The sequence below is a fragment of the Panthera uncia genome, unplaced genomic scaffold (genome assembly GCF_023721935.1).
Source record: "Panthera uncia isolate 11264 unplaced genomic scaffold, Puncia_PCG_1.0 HiC_scaffold_864, whole genome shotgun sequence".
Taxonomy (NCBI): domain Eukaryota; kingdom Metazoa; phylum Chordata; class Mammalia; order Carnivora; family Felidae; genus Panthera; species Panthera uncia.
Window position 1 is genome coordinate 1 of NW_026060050.1, and position 15,432 is coordinate 15,432.

The following is a 15,432-nucleotide window of genomic DNA, read 5'->3' on the forward strand; positions in this document are numbered from 1 at the left end:
ATAAATGGCCTTATTCTATTCTATTCTATTCTATTCTATTCTATTCTATTCTTTTTTCTTTTCTTTTCTTTTCTTTCTTTCTTTCTTTCTTTCTTTCTCTCTCTCTCCCTCTCTCTCTTTCTCTCTCTCTCTTTCTTCCTCCCTCCCTCTCTTTCTTTCACCTTCCTTCCTTCCTTCCTTCCTTCCTTCCTTCCTTCCTTCCTGTTTTTCTTACCTCAGTTGATTTCCCACAGCCAGCCTAGCACATTTAGGTGTAACGCTGGGGTAGGAAGAAAGTAGTGTTTGTTTTGTGTTTAAAGTTTATTTATTTTGACAGAGAAAGAGAGAGAGAGAGAGAGAGAGAGAGAGAGAGACAGAGAATCCCAGGCAGGCTTCACACTGTCAGTGTGTGGAGCCTGATTCAGGGCTCGAACCTACGAACTGTGAGATCATGACCCAAGCCAAAATTGGATGCTTAACTAACTGAGCCACCCAGGCACCCATCGTTTTTGTTTTTTGGCATGACCAGCAGCCAAGATATCTTAGAAAATCACCTCCCCTCAGGCTATGTCATGGGGATCTGAGCAGGGGGTTATAGTTCAAGTCTCCCTGGCTAAATCCAGTTTCCTCTCAGGGTTTCTAGGCCTCTTTCTGGTAAAATCTGTTGATGGGAAGTTGGCTTTCGCCTCGGTGATGGATACGTCGAACACAGTGATGCTTTCTAAAGAAGTGTCAAGGGTGGCTATGGTGGGGAGAAAGAACTCTGATAAATCAATAGGTCCCCGAAACTAGACTGTCTGGTCATCTCATAGGGGTTTGCATCAGAAACATAGGAAGTGCTGTCTCGTATGCTGCCCCAGCTATGGGCTGTCAGCAAGGCCTGGAGGTGTCCCCTGGTTAGTGACACATTTGGTAGTGGTCGTTCCCATTGGTCATGACATGGAAATCTTCTGTTTCCTGTGGAAGTCTTCAGAGGCATCTCAGCAAGATGCTACATGTGGAAATTCACGGGAAGAGTAGGAATAATGTATACAGCGTAGTTAGCATGATGCCTGGCACCAAGATGCTCAGAATATACATTTTAAAAAATAACAGAACATAACAGTACAATTAAGAATTTCTCTTTACTCCTTATTTGAATTTGGGCCGCTGAAATTTGCTAGGCACACTCTCCCTTTGTGTCTTTGCTCATGCAGTTCTGTCTGCCATCAATGGCTTCCCTTCTTCCCCCACCATTACATGTATGTCACTTCTGCTTATTGTCACCTTAAATTCTATATTTTCTGACCATAGAACAGCAACATGGTTTTCTTTTCATGAGAATTTATCCGGTGTATATTTTCCCAGTCCTTTACTTTAAACTTTTCTGGGTTCTTAAATTACAGATGTGTTTCTGGGACATACGCATTTTAAACAATTTAAATACAGTAATTCTTTTAATCGGTTAGTTGAATCTGTTTACACTTACTGTAATTTTAAATATGTTTGAATGCATTCCACCATTTTCTTTTTTTTTTAAATTGAGATACAGTTGACATATAACATTATATTACTTTCCCATGTAGAACATAAGGATTTGATATATTTATATATTATGAAATGACCACCACAATAATGGTTAACATCCATCACCACACATAGTTACAGAATTTCTTTTTCTTGTGATGAGGACTTTTTTTTTTTTAATTTTTAATGTTTATTTATTTTTGAGACAGAGAGAGACAGAGCATGAACAGGGGAGGGTCAGAGAGAGAGAGGGAGACACAGAATCTGAAACAGGCTCCAGGCTCTGAGCTGTCAGCACAGAGCCCGACGCGGGGCTCGAACCCACGGACCGCGAGGTCATGACCTGAGCCAAAGTCGGACACTCAACGGACTGAGCCACCCAGGCGCCCCGTGATGAAGACTTTTAAGATCTACTCTCTTAGCAACTTTCAAATGCACAATACAATATTATTGACTACAGTTGTCATGCTGTATATTATATTCCCATGACTTGTTTTATAATTGGAAGTTTGTATCTTTGTCTCACTCCACCCATTTCACGCCCCCCCCCCACCTCCAGCCTCTCATCATCACTAATCTGTTCTCTTTTCTAGTGTTCATCATCACTAATTCTGTTTTTGCAATTTCTTGTCATTTTAGATTCCACGTATGAGTGAAATCATATGGTATTTGTCTTTCTCCGCCTGACTACACTCTAGCTCCATCCATGTTGCGGCACATGGCAAGATTTCATTCTTTTTTATGGTTGACCAGTATTCCATGGCATATGTATACCACATCTTCTTTGCCCATTAATCCTCTGATGGACACTTAGGTTGTTTCCATGTCTTGGCTATTGTAAATAATGCTGCAGTGAACATGGGGGTGCAGATATCTTTTTGAGTTAATGTTTTTGTTTTCTTTCGATACATACCCAGTAGTGAGATTGCTGGATCATATGGTGATTTTATTTTTCATTTTTTGAGGAACATCCACACTGTTTTCCAGAGTGGCTGCGCCAGTTTGCAGTCCCACCAACGGTGCACGGGGGTTCCCTTTTCTCCCATCCTTGCCAACGCCTGCTATTTCTTGTCTTTTTGATCATAGCTACCATTTTCTTCTATTATTTCTGTTTACCTACTTTATGCTACTCCTCCTCCTTATTTCTGCCTTTCTTGCTTCCCTTTTCATCTTTTCTTGTTTTGGGAACTAGCTGTCCATTCCATTTTCATTCTTTCGGTGGTTATCCCTAAATTATCTCTAAACTTAACAGGTTTACTTGATGTCACAATCTCAAGTTAATTTATACCTCCACCCTCTTACAAACAACTTGGAGAATATCGATCTGCTTAAGACTAATGCCCTAACATGTTATTGTGTTTAGTATTTGGGTTCCATTTTGTTTGGTACCGCCCAGATGTCCTTAATATTATTGTTGTTGTTTTACAAATCAAGCTTGTTTAGTATTCCCCATCTGGCAATTGGTATATTTGCTCATCAATGCTTTTTTATTACTTTCTTCTGGGTTTGCTTCCTCACCCTCTGAAATTTATCCTTTAGAAATTCTTTCTGGGAGAGTCTATTGGTGACAGATTCTCTTAGTTTTCATTTATCTAAAAACATTTTATTTGAACCTCACAGTTGAGTTAAAATGTCATTTGGCAAAAAATTCTAGATTGAAAGCTATTTTCATTCAGTCTTTTGAGGACTGCTGTCTGTGGTCTCAGTTTTGCTGTCGAGAAGTCTGCTAATTGTCACTCCTCTGTAGGTAATTTCTCTTTTCCCTCTTGTTGCTTTGACTATTTTCCTCTTTGACTTTGGCGAACTACCGTTTCTCTACAAGGCATCTACAGGTGGGATTTTATTTATTATCCTGCTTAGAACTTGTGCTTCCTGAATTTGTGAATTCTTGTTTTTCATCAATTTTCAGCCATCATCTCTTTGAATATTATCGCTTCCCTTCCCTGTGATCCTTTTCTGGAACTTTCATTAGGTACACTACAGGACAGACATTCCTCTTCCATCTGCTGTGCCTGCTGGGTCCACGCTCTTCCTTCTTTCTATTTTCTTTTCATACACTGCATTCTGGGTTTATCTCTCAGATCTGTTTTTCTGTGACTAAATCTTCTTTTTTAATGTTTTTATTTATTTTTGAGAAAGAGACAGAGAGCAAGTGGGAGAGGAGCAGAGAGAGAGGGGGACAGAGGATCTGAAGTGGGCTCTGTGCTGACAGCAGCGAGGCTGATGTGGGGCTCGAACTCACGAACCGGGGGATCATGACCTGAGCTGAAGTTGGATGCTTAACTCACTGAGCCACCCAGGTGCCCCATTATTTGCCTAATTCTTAGAGTCCAACCAAGTCTAATCTATTTAATTTATGCTACTCACTGAATTTTTTTTTTTTTTTCCAGAGAGAGAAAGAGAGCGAGAAAGCACATGGAAGGGGCAGAAAGAGAATCTCAAAAAGGATCCACACTGTAGCCTGGAACCTGATGTGGAGCTGGAACTCACAAACCATGAGATCATCATCTGAGCCAAAGTCAGACACTTAACCACCTGAGCCACCCAGGCGCCCTGCTACTCACTGAATTTTAAAAGTTCAGTGACCATTAAAAAAAAAATTCCCATAAGCTCTTTTTGGTTCTTTTCCAAATCCACCTTTTTTGTTCTATTGTGGTTGTTCCATTTTTAGTTGTTTTTTTTTTTTTATTTTGTTTCTTTATACTTTTAATAATTTAAAGTCTTTAATTTTATGGTCTCCATCATGTTATTCACTTACCTAAAGTTCTGCAGTCTTATCTGATCTTGGCTTCCTCTATCTATTGACATTATTAGCTCATGATGTGATTGCTTTTTCACGGGTTTTGAAATTGTTGGATGGTGAGTTCATACTCAATGTGGCTTTATCTTTGGGAATCCTTCCCAGTCAGTTGAGGATGTGTATTTTTTCCCCCAGCAATTAATACACTTTCATGTGCATATTAGGTGCCCAACAAACATTCATCTTTGCTGATGACATGGACAAGCTACAAAAAGATAACTAAATCTCTTTACCCCTTTATTGGAAGGGGACATATTTCTTTTCCATGTGTTCCCTCCAAGCTTGTCTGCTTGTGAGTGTGTGAGATTTTCACTGTTGTTGAGACATATATTCTTGGGCCCAGAGAATGTTAGCTAGCCTTGGGATAAGAGAAATGAGCAAAAATTCTGGAAAGGGACATGGAACAATTCTTTAGTCACAGGAGGAGAGGCATCGTTGAGCAGCAAACAAAGATGGGTAAACAGGACACCATCATTCCTGGCTTGAGACAGGGGTGCAAAGACATGGTAACATGGTGATAGATCAGAATCTCATTTGTATGCTTCAGAGTGTGGAGCCTCTGAGAAAGTGGGAGTAGGCTTACGTAACCACTTTCTTGCTTTTATTAATAATAGCAAATGACAGGGGCTCCTGGGGCGCTCAGTCTGTTGAGAGTCTGGCTCTTGATTTTGGCTCAGGTCACGATCCCAGGGTCATGGGCTCGAGCCCCACATCTAGTTCCATGCTGAGTGTGGAGCCTGCTTAAGATTCTCTTTTTCTCCCTCTGCCTCTCCCCTTCTTGCTCATGCTTGCTCTTTCTCTCTCTCTCTCAAAAAAAAAAAAAAAAAAAAAAAAAAAGCAAATGACAGTAAAGGGTCAAGATATACCCTGTGCCAGGTACTGTGCTAAGAAGAGCTTTATCTGTGTTCTTTCATTTGATCCTTATAAGAACTCATGGAAGAGGCACTCCCGCCCACCCCCAACTATACAGATGACGTCACTGAAATTTGAGAAGCTGAGAAACTTGACCCAGACCCGACAGCCAGGGAGAGGAACAGAGCTGAAATTTGAACCCAGCTCTGTCAACTCCAGAGCAGGCACATGTAGCCACTGCAGGGCTGGACTAGCATTCCCACTGGGTTATGATATAAAATACTTTAATACATGTGGTAGGCCCTCCAGGGACTCTTCATGTGGTGGTGGGAGAGCTGCTATGCACAGGAAGACCCAAGTTATTGAAACTGTCAACAGCATACAGTGCATGGTATATGGTGGGTGCTTAATAAATATTTACCCAATAAATAAATAATGTTTTTTCCTTTGAAGAGTTGGGGATCTGAGCCCTGGAGAAGTGGACTAGGGCAATTAGATTGAGACTGTTCCCTCTCTGGCTTCACCTTTGGCTTTAAAGTACTGCATAGTCAGCCAGAGAAACCAGTGTCCTGATCACTTTTCCTGACAAGGAGGCTGGGCCGGGTGGGATTCTTTAGAAACGTGTCACACTGCAAGTCGATAACGGTGATGGGGAGTCACAGCCTGGCTATTTGGAGCTTCTCTTGGCTGGGTGGCAGTTTCTAGATATTCATCCTGCTGAGTCTTACTGTCAGTCCTCATCTTGGTGAGGGCAACAGCATACATAATGAAGGGATTCCTTCCTTGGCTCACCTCCTACACACGCAGCCCAGACCCATCCCAGCAAACCAGGAGACTTTATAGAGCTGCAGGGTCTCCCTGGACCTATGCCCTGCAGGCAGACCCAGCATCTCAAGTATCTCTTCTCCTGGACAATGAGACAGCCCAGCCCAGAGTGAGGGAGGTTGGGGGGTTGGAGGGGACAGGAAGGTTCACCTGCTGAGATTTGCTACCAGGATCCTGCATATCATTCCTTTCTAGGGGAAATGACTTGTTTCTTACCGCTGAAGCTCTGGAGCTTTGGAAACCCCCTGTATTACAGCCACAACTGGCTGTGCTTTGCCAGGGAAGTGGAGCCCCTGGAAGAGGCAACCGGCCCCAGGCAACTGTGTGTCTTGATGTCTTCTTTGTGTCTTGGGTCTCCTTTCTTTGTCTTTCTAGTTCTCTCTGTCTTTGTCTCTGTCTCTCTCCCTGTTTTCATGTCCTTTCTTCCCTCTCTTCATCTCCAAGTTCCTCTCCCAGGCCTCACACTTTTGTCCCTGTGAACTTCTGCACAGCTCTGCCCCCCTAATGGCTTCTTTCTCTCCCCAGGGACCCCCGTTCCTGCTCTCTGTCTTCACCCCTACTGGCCCCCCTGTGGCCTTGAAAGGTCCTGGCTTGCCTGCAACCCCAGGGCTCATCCCACAGAGGCTCTTCAGGGCTCTCATTTTGGCCTCAGGCTGCGTTTGGCCTCCAGCAAGAGGCCCAGGAGCTAGGCTGCCAGACACACCTGCTGAGTTTAAAGCCTCCCACTGGGAAGCATTTGCTGAGCTAACTAGGATGCCTGGCCCCTGCACGGTGTGCGGAGGCCCAGATGCCATGGGGGTGAACTTCTTGGTGCCAGTCACCAGCCTAGGGGACTTCTGAAGTCCTCTGTGCTGACCCACAGCAGGGGCTCACTGGGCCAGTGGGCTCTCCATGGGATAAAGGGCCTCATGGAGCTCAGAGACCCAGATTAGCATTTTAAAGAAAGGTTGGCAAGAAGGAATTTCTGAGACTTGCTGGGAGCAGAAGGGGTGATGGTGAGGAAAGTTTACCGCCCCCCAGTCCCCAACAGGCTGACCAGATGGCATTGGAGAGGGGCAGAGAAGGCATCAGGTAAGGAAGGGGGAGACTTGGATTCGAACTTCAACTCAGCCACTGGTGAGCAAAGAGTTTGGGCAGGTTACTTAATACCTCCAAGCCTACTGTCCTCCCTTCTCAAAAGAAAAAGACAAAAAGAGCTCTGAAGTCCTCCCAGCTCTACCATGATGATGGCCCAGGGGAGAGGTGAGGTGCTGGATGACCACCAAGGCTGCTGTTGTCCCCTGACCTGTAGAAAAGCCTCAACAAATACTAGCTCTTTGTGTGACTTCAGACGAGGTACTTAAACTCTCTGAGCCTCAGTTTCCACATCTACATGGTGAGGGTAATTCTTGCTTTGTACGATCCTGTAAGAAATACATCCAGCAGGAATGTACAGCGTGTCTCAAAGGCTGAGCGGTGTGGCCCCAGGCGGTGCAAAGGAGGATTTTAGCTCATACTCGATCCTGGCACTCAACGAGAAAGTCATACCCTGATCAATTCTTTCTTAAACCTAGTTGCCACGGAGACAGTTGGCATGTCTGTACCACCTCAGTAACACTCATCCATTTCTCTATTTAGCAAAGGGAGTCCAGGCCTCGGGGTGAGGGCCTTCAGTTGACAGCCCTAACCTCTGATTTGATAACATCGTTTTTATTCATTATGTCTATTTTTGTACTTTCCTCTTTTTCATTATTTGTATCCATATATTTTTATCTCATTTGTGGTTTTCATGATCATTTATTTACCTTCTATTTATGACAATGCTAGTGTTCCACAAGGCTAGGGTTACAAAATTTCCTTTTGCAATAAATTTGAATAAATAATAGGAGTCAACTGGAGACAAATGTTAAATACTAGTAAAGGTAGCATGGTGATATAGTGAAATTGTGAAGATGACCTAAGAATAGGAGAAATGCTTGTATTAAATGTGGGGATGTGCCACGTTGCAATCATGGGGGTAATCGTGACTGTTACTGCCTTAGAAGGAGGGGGCATGGGCTGCCTACATGCCATTTCTCTGCTTGTCATCTCAGCTCCCAGGTAGTGCAGGTGACGCCAGTCTCCCTGGAAGACCCATGGGTGAAAGAGCAGAGCGAACCCTCTAGGCGGTGCAGTGTGAGAATAAATTCCTTCAGTCTCCAGATTGGTTCTGACTTAAATGGTTTCCCCCATTGAATTGAACAGGAAGCCATTTAAATGGCCACCAGATTGTGAACCATTGAACTTCTACAATAATGACAGAGGGGCTGGACTTCCCATCTGAGCCATTGTACTTTAAACAGAATATGTGTTGCCTTCTGAAATAAAAGCCACTTATGCATACCAGCCAATCTGTCTCAGTAGAGTGCCACCAAGACAGATCTTGGTAGAAGAGCCAAGAGCAAGTCAAATAAAAAGCTTTAAGTCCATGACTATCTATCACTCAGGGAGTTCCCAGGACTGTTAGGGCAGCTTGTGGGTTACTTTGTTTAACGCATAGCTTTCAATTTTGTTATAAGGAGGGGAGAGCGAAATGAGATTGATAGATAACCAAAAGGATGTTTTTGTAAGCCTTCGATTCAGTGTAGCACCTTGCAGGAAATTCATTTAGCACAGTGTCCGGATGCTTCTGGAGGCTTTCTGAAAGCAAAGACACAGCCACGTACCTGGCAGCATCTGCCTCTAACAGTCTGCTCCGTTCCAGCTACACAGTGCAAGGTGTTTTTCCAGGAGTATCTCAAGTATCTAAAGTTTGTGCTCATATAAGCGCATGTCAGAGGTCCCCAGAAAGAAGGAGCTGGTAAAGCACCCACGGGATGTTTGCAAACAGCAGTGGCTTCAGCACCTGGAAAAACCAGAGGTCACTCCTTTCTGGGTTTGGATTTGCTGGAATGGCCAGGCAATTGGCACTGCTCTCCTGGATTAGAACGGTCATGCAGAGTCCACTGGAAAAACTTCCCTAGGTGGCGGACTCAAGGACTCAGGTTCTGGCCAATGGTGAGGATCTACCTCTCCTTCTTAGGCTATATTTCTAGAATAGTGTTTCATAAATTCTGGAAATCTGTGTTCTGCTGCTGAAACATGGCAAGCCCCTTCCATAAATACCTGAAATAATTTGTCTCATGTTTATTTATTTTGGAGAGAGAGAGAGACAGACAGACAGTATGGAGGGGGGACAGAGAGAGGGGGAGACACAGACTCTGAAGTAGCTCCAGGCCCAGCTGTCAGCACAGAGCTTGACGCGGGACTCAACCCACAAACCGCAAGATCATGACCTGAGCCGAAGTCAGATGCTTAACCACTTAGCCCACTGAGCAACCCAGGCGCCCCCCATAAAGACTTCTAATAAACTTTCCTCTTTCACTCAGTGGCTAGTTTATTGGTCTGTTGCCTTTATGTCTCATTCTTCTTCAACTCCCAGGGTATTGCTAGGTTGGGTTTTTGTCTAGTCTTGTTTGTTTTTTGCAAAAATATTGCAGAAGCAGGATTTCTTGATTTCATACAGGTAGCTTTACCTCTTATAAAAATACCACCGTTTATAATTTTTGAAGCCATGAAATCATTCTCTCATCTTTGGGGAAGTAGAAAGCTTGACAACTGTGGGATAGATACTAAAGCTGAAGAAGGGACGTGACCTCCAGGGAGGCCAGGTGTCAGTGTGAAAGGAAGGGATGGACCCTGCTCTGGATAATGTTGTGCCCAAAGTGGACACCGAAGGAGCAGTCGGAATTAGAAGTCAATGAAACCCACAGATATCTGACTTTTGGCTCATCTTTCCTTATTCTCAAGAGGGCTTCTGAGTGGGATGGATGGTCTCAGCATTGTCCTTGCGTGCCAATGTGACACAAACTTCCAGGCAGAGGCAGGAGGGAAGCCCTCAGCTCATCTGCACAGTCCCTTTTATGGTGCAGTCATTAGAGCGCCTTTTAGCATGAGAGATGAGTTCCATGCTAGACTGCCCAGATCTTGAACCACTGTTTCTACAAAGACAAAATCAGGGACCTTCTCAGAAAAGGATTAGAAAGTCTCTTCGTTTGGTTTGGGGCACCTGCCTGGCTGGCTCAGTCTATAGAGTATGTGACTCCTGATCTCAGGGTCATGAGGTTAAGCCCCATGGTGGGTGTGCAGTCTCCTTAACACAAAAACCAAAAACGTCTCTTGGTCTGGAAGTAGGAACGAGTTGGGTAGTATCGAGGAGTATCTCTTCACTTTTGGCTCCTTCTTTCTCCACCAGAAAAATGGGTGGACTAGTTTTTGCCCTGCCTACTTCCCAGAAGCAAGGCCTATAGTCCTGGCCTTCTGGTCTGGTGACCACTGATCACAGAATGAAAGGGAAATGGGAATTTGCAGAATTGTTATTCGGAAACTCGTGAAGAATGCAGGTGGGAGTTGAATTCAAACCACGCCTTGGCCCCTGAGTTAGGTCTACTGGGACCCAGCCAAGGATGCAGTTTAGGGGAATGAAGACTATATTCTTGCAAGTTTGTATCTTGGCTGGCACTGGGGACAATGACAGAGGAAGATATGACACTATTCTTCACATTCTTCACTCAGCATTGGCTGATATGAGGCCAGCAGTGCAGTGCAAGGCTGGGAGGTGTCCCACAGTTGGGTTGGCCCACACATGCACTCTCCCTGGAAGACAGGTACTGGATCTAGGATGTACGGATATTAATGGCAATCTTCTTCAGGACGTCTTTTTGGCTACTATGGATCATTTACACATAAGTTCTAGGACTTATTTAAAAAGATGTTACATTTCAGAATATGCCATCTACTGAAATATTAATCAATTATTTTAAAAAGCATGTTTTTTTGGTGATATTTCATGACATGGAGAAAAATACAATTTAATTTTAAGGGAAAATAGGATAAAAACTAGATGTTCAATCTAACCCTTAGTTTTTCAAAAATACACCCCTGTTAAGGATATAATGTGAAAGAAATATATGAAAATATCAATCATGGTGGGGTGCCTGGGTGGCTCAGTAGGTTAAGGTTCGACTTCATGTCAGGTCATGATCTCACAGTTTGTGATTTTGAGCCCTGTGTTGTCAGGCTCTGTGCTGACAGCTCAGAGCCTGGAGCTTGCTTCAAGTTCTGTGTCTTCTGTTCTCTCTGCCCCTCCCCCGCTCACACTCCGTCTGTCTCTGTCAAAAATAAATAAACATTAAAATGTAAAAAAAATCAATCATGGTTATTGGTAGGTTGTGGGATTCTATTCTTTTATGAAACATTTATTTTCCAAATTCTTTTAGTCTGAATTATTCTCATAAGCAGAAATAAACATAAAATAAATATTTATTATAAATAAATCCCTCCAAGCTTGCTCTCTGAGTCCCTCTCTCCATCCTGGGGACCAGTGCTTCCTTCTGGACCTCAGAGGCTTTTGGGCATGGTTTCAGGGGTGGACTCTTCCTTGTTCATTATAAGTCACAAAGAGAGACGTTGCTCCAAAGGTAAGGTGCTCTTGTCATGCCCAGTAACTTGACAGATCTAAGGCTCAGTTTCTTACCTGTAAAATGGGAGAATGGCTACTGTCCTTTCTTATGGCACAAAGAGATTATAAAGAATGAAGGAAACAAGGAAGGGGAGAGTACTTTAACCATTTAGAACAAAACACAATGGTAATTTAAGAAGTGGTAAGTTGCCAAGGGTAGTTACAGCTTAGAAGATCTGACATCAAGGCATGGTAACAATATCAACCCTGTTAACCGCCTTTATCACAGTACTTTTATATGTTGGTAGAACTGGCAATTGGGTAATTAATATTATTGCGGCTGCAGGATTTTGCAGTAGGACTTTCTTCTTTGGAATTTTCACACCAAATTTCTGACTATTTTAATAGGTCCCCTTTGCATTCACCAAATAATGTCAAGTACCAGAAATGGTCACCAGAGGGCGCTAGATCACTTACGGTGTCCCCCTGGCTTCCGCATAACAAAATCACCATGATTTATTACGTCGAGTATTGGAACTGGGTCTAGGCAGGAAAAAGATGAAATCTATACATTAACTATGATGTTGAGCCAACATTTAAGTAAATAAGCTTCCTTTTTCCTCCTTGGCTATTACTTTAGTTGCTCTGCTTTTTTCATTTGCATGTTAATGTACTTTTATTTATTTCTTTTAAATCATTTGAGATAATTCAGATTAGAATACTTTACAAACTTGAAACCCTGGTTTGCTTTGAAAGCCGAGATAGGCACATGTTCACATGGTAAAGAGGCTGCCCTCCCCCCTGAGAAGCTTATAAATGTATTTAGAAATAAATAAATGGCCTGTATTGTTTTTAGGAGAGGGGGGGTTGAAGTTTCTATTTGTGGTTAGCCTTTGAGTTCTTGTGCAGTGGCCCTCAGTTCCCAGCCTGCAGACACACCTACAAGAGGGGACATGCACTGGGGCTGTTTGGAAGTGCTTCTCTATACTTTGCCCTGCAGTCCATCTGGGGACTGGCTGTGGGGCCCTCCAGGTCATAGTGTAATCGCTGCAGCAGAGAGCGGGAAAGCTTTGCCTCAGTTCTCATCCCAACTGAGGGGACTTGTGGGGTGCAGAACAGCAAAGCAGGGGGCAGGGAGATAGTCCTATCTGGACCCCTCTCCCCCATGGCCTGGTGCATGCACACACACATTAAGTACTGGGTTGGGGTCAGAACATCTGGTCAGAGTTTGGCTGTCTGTTTTTTGGGTCACAGCCAAGATCTGTATAACGTTTTCTTTTTCACCTTACGAATAACCAATGTTATTTGTGGGTAAGTGGGTAGAGCAGTTCCTGTTTATATTCCAATTTTATGAACGAGGAAGCAGGCACCTAAGTTTCCTTTGAAGTTTGAGGTTCCATTCCATCTGTGTATAACTTTTTCCTCAATTAGTGGGGCCAGGGGCAGGTTTTCCGAACCTGGTGCTGAAGTTGGTGGATGATAAGGAGGTAGCAGGAGAGGTGGGCGGGTGAGCCTGGTGGATGGTGGCACTCTTGCATTCACTGCCTACTCGTCGGGCCATCCTGGGAGGTGGTGTGAGACTGGGGTTGTAGGATTGGTAGGGTATACCGCAGCGAGGGACCCTGATGAATCCCAACTCAGCCTGGGTTTTGTATGACACAGAAGTTGCTAAAAGCTTCAACCAGCACAGGCAGAGGTGTGCAGAGAGCAGGAGATAGGGCCTCCCAGCACCCTGTGGAAGGACGATGGGGTGGTGGAGGTGACAGTGGAGGAGATACACTGGTGGGGATCCTGCAGTTGGGGTGACCGAAGTCACAGCAACCGGTGGCTTCTTGCTAGTATCCCCAGACTGTTGTAGGGGAACTCAGGCTGTGGGGGCTGTTCAGGAAGGCCTGGAGGGGATTCACTGGTTTGCGGAAGCTCAGTTGTAGGAGGGAGGAAATCCATTCTGGGGGTTTCACACCCCCTTGGGCAAACAATCCTATCCTTCTCTGCTCTTTTTATGCTATGGGTGTTTTATTTTCAAAATTTAAATCTTGTACTTGCTTTAAGGAAAATTCTTAGCATTCCTGGCATATGCTGAGGCCCAAAGGTAGCAAAGTACAGCTGTTTAGAAGGCTAACAAATCAAAGGAATCTCAAGGTCACGGTTTACCTTCTTGCACATCTTCACAGCACTTCTGGGCCTGACCCCTAACCCAGTGCTGGGAAGAACCCAGGGCCTTTGCATGGACTAAGGCAGCACAGATGTGTTGTGTGGCTGCTGAGCACGAAGGAGGAGGTTTAACACTGTTTTTTGAGTACCAAATATTCAAGAGCTCTTACTCATTCTGTTTCCCCCTTTGATGCTGGCCTTGACCCTTTTCTAATGAGTGTGCGTCTTGAGCCCAGTGAACATATTCTGAATGTGTCTGGAGAAGCTGCAAACGTTCCCTTCAGCCTCTCTGTCCAGCTGGGCCTCCCTTCCCAGGTCCTCCCCAGCATCCTCCAAGGGCGGGTGGGGTGGGGGGTGGTCTGGCTCAGGCAGAAGCAGCACTTGCCTGCCTACACAGTTAAGGTTGGTAACTTGGCCCTCACCACAGGAAGGGCTGAAAGGAACCTGATAATTCCAATTAGGCTTAAACTAATGAGCTGGAAACTTTGGGGAAACCACTGAAGGGAGAATGTGACCATCTTCCTTCTAATTAGCACTGGAAAACCTTGTGGTGCAACTGGTAGCCAAGAGCTTTGAAGGGCAGTGTACAGAGGGAGCAAAATTTCCCAGAGCTTTGGAAGAGGTATTCCCCTGTGGTGTAGGGATAGAGGCTGCTGAGGGGGGAAGACCCCAACTGGGGAAAAGCAGGCTTGGATGGCGCCTAGAGTGCCCTTTCTCCCAGTGGCTCTCCTCCCACGATGAGGCTTGGGGCTAGATAAGAGGGGGAAGGAACACTTTGGGGAACTCTACTGTCTATTGAAGCCTGTACCATCCCTGAGGCCAGGTCCCCACCCTGCTCATCTCTCCTCTCAGGCAGCCTCTGTCGCTTAAAAACAAGCAGAAAAACCACCTGCTGCTGTCAGGGGCCACAGACCACCCTCCAGCCTCCAGCCGTGCGTGGGGCACTGGGGCACCTAGGAAGAGGGGAGGGAAGAACGAATTAGAGGCCCGAGGTGGGAGGGTCGAACTAGGGTGTCCTGGAGAAGGGTCCTCCTCACTCCCGAGGCCCGAGGATTTGGAGGTGTCCGGCCGTGTGTCGACAGCTGGTCACTCCTTCCCTCCCCACTGGGGGCTCCTTTGGTAAAAACAGCCTGCCATGGGTGCCCCGCCATCCTCCTCGGGGCCCCGCGGGTCGCTCGGGTGGGGGCGCAGCACCTTGGAGAGAGGCGCCCGATCCCGCGCCTTGACTTGGGGCGCTCTCCCTTGCTCTCGGGGGGTCAGGGGCGCGCGCCCGGCGGCCGCCGAGGGATCAGCCTGCCCCCTGCCCAGCCTCGAGCCGAGGCGAGCCGGCGCTGAGAGCCTCCTCCCCTCCCGCCTCGGGCGGCCTGAGCCCGCGCCCGCTCCAGTTGCTGCAGCTGCTGCTGCTGGTGGCTGCGGGGAGCGCGGGGAGCGCGCCGAAGAGGCTCGGGCGGCGAGGACGGGGACGAGGAGGAGCCGGAGGAGGCGAGGAGGAAGAGCGAGGGAAGGCCGAGGAGGCTCAGCGGCGTGGCAACGCGGCTCGGGGATCCCTGGGGGCATGGGCTAGCGGCCGCGGCGGCCTGGCAGCGGGACGCAGTGGACCTTCCGTGGCCCGGCGCGTGCAGGGGCGGCGAGCCGGAGCCGAGCGCAGCCGGGGACCGCGGGCTGGCGTGGGGGTGTCCCGGCGGAGGGGGCTGATTACCCGTTATTAACTAGTTGCCACCTAATAAGCCAGGAGCGGCGGGTGAGCCGCGCGGGCTGCGCGCGGGGAGGGTCCCGGGCCGGAGCGCAGCGCACTCGCGTGGCTCACGGCGGGCCGGCGCGCAGAGCCGGGGCGGGCCCGGGGGCGGCGCAGACCCCG